Raw genomic sequence first — 1,958 nt, forward strand, 5'->3', positions numbered from 1 at the left:
AGCCGCATCAATTTCGAAGTGCCACGGCCACCCATATGCTAATGAGACGCTGAATATGTATTTCAGCACGTCATTAGTAGACTTCGAAATGGCCATTTGCATGGCCATTTCGAAGTTTGGGGCTAGTGTAGACATAGCCGTTGTGAGATATAAGCGAGATCCATAGATATATTGATAAACAAAAAAAAGAATTCCTTTTCTCTGAGAAACCTAGAAACAGGCCTGGCCAGGGCGATGTGACCCAGAAACCAGAACATCAGCAGAAAAAATTCTTGTTGGCATTAGGTTGTTAACACTTTGCATGCATAATGCAGAGGTCATGTGAAACCCAATGGACAATGTATTGGATCATGATTGGTGGAGATTTGAGAAGGAAAAATGAAGGAGAATACATATGAAAAACAGGCCCAAGGCAGGAGAAAAGCTGGTCCAGAAACCAATGTACAAGGTGGAAGGAGGAGACCAGGAGATCTGAGGAGGTGAAAACCATCATACAAGAGGGAGGGATTTGTTACCGGTGTGTGTTAACTTGGCCACATTCACCCCGATACTGGAGGTGACACCAATTCTCTCTGAAATTGTACTGAATAAAGGCAAAGCTGATTAAGCTGTAATTTGGGGATGTGTGACTCAGTTTCTCACACTACACTCCCAACCACCACATACGCAAATGGATACAACAGGGTAAAACTCTCACAAACTCCTTCATCTCTGAGGCTCCCTCTTTCAACCTTCCTCTGGAACCCCCCAGTCAGCCATCTTAAGAAGCGGGTCTTTGCCCATGAAAGCTTATGTTCCAAAATATCTGTTAGTCTTTAAGGGGCCACAGGACTTCTTGTTGTTTTAGAATACACAGACTGACTCGGCTCCCTCTCTGATATTTGTTTATAGCAAGGGAATTCATCAGTCCAACAGTATCTCTGTTTGTTAACACCACCACAAAATTCCTGTGTGTGTTGCTGAGGCCCTTACCCTGTACCTGTGAGTGTGGCTGGGGCAGGAACCGTGTCTGGGCCTGGCCTGGGCCTGGCTCATTTTCTATTCATCACAGCTCACTCTGGGCTTCATTTCCAAAGGGGTGAAATCTCACCCGCTTCCGTGACAGATGCAGATCTCAGACGTTGCTGTGAATTAGACCCAATTATCCAATCGATGTGTGGAGAACAGACACAAATTATTCACCTGTGGGAGCAGGTCCTTTCCCTCCTCCTCATGCACAGCAACAATAAGGGTGATGCACTGGTCTGTTCACTGTCACACGAAATCAGTTCCCTCCTGAAGTCTCTTCTGTCTTTGAAAAACACAAGACAATCACTTCTATTCTTCTGGGCCCATTTGGCAGATAGAAAGTCCATTTGTTTGTCTTTGGAATTCACTTTTACCAGGTACACTGTGCTGGCTTTATCCCAGCAATTCCAGTCACATCTCATTAAGAACATAAGAACATAAGAACATAAGAATGGCCATACTGGGTCAGACCAAAGGTCCATCAAGCCCAGCATCCCATCTGCCGACGGTGGCCAATGCCAGGTGCCCCAGAGAAGGAGAACAGAAGACAAGTGATTTATCTCCTGCCATCCATCTCCTGCCCTTGTTCTGAAGGCTAGGGCACCATACTTTATCCCTGGCTAATAGCCATTTATGGACCTGACCTGCAAAAATTTATCAAGCTCTTTTTTAAACCCTAAGAGAGTCCTGGCCTTCACAGCCTCCTCGGGCAAGGAGTTCCACAGGTTGACTGTGCGCTGTGTGAAGAAAAATTTCCTTTTATTAGTTTTGAACCTACTACCCATCAATTTCATTTGGTGTCCCCTAGTTCTTGTATTATGGGAAAAGGTAAATAATTTTTCTATATTCACTTTCTCCACACCATTCATGATTTTATATCCCTCTATCATATCGCCCCTCAATCGCCTCTTTTCCAAACTGAAAAGTCCCAGTCTCTCTAGCCTCTCCCC

Source organism: Carettochelys insculpta, chromosome 32, assembly GCF_033958435.1.
Source record: "Carettochelys insculpta isolate YL-2023 chromosome 32, ASM3395843v1, whole genome shotgun sequence".
NCBI classification, from domain to species: domain Eukaryota; kingdom Metazoa; phylum Chordata; order Testudines; family Carettochelyidae; genus Carettochelys; species Carettochelys insculpta.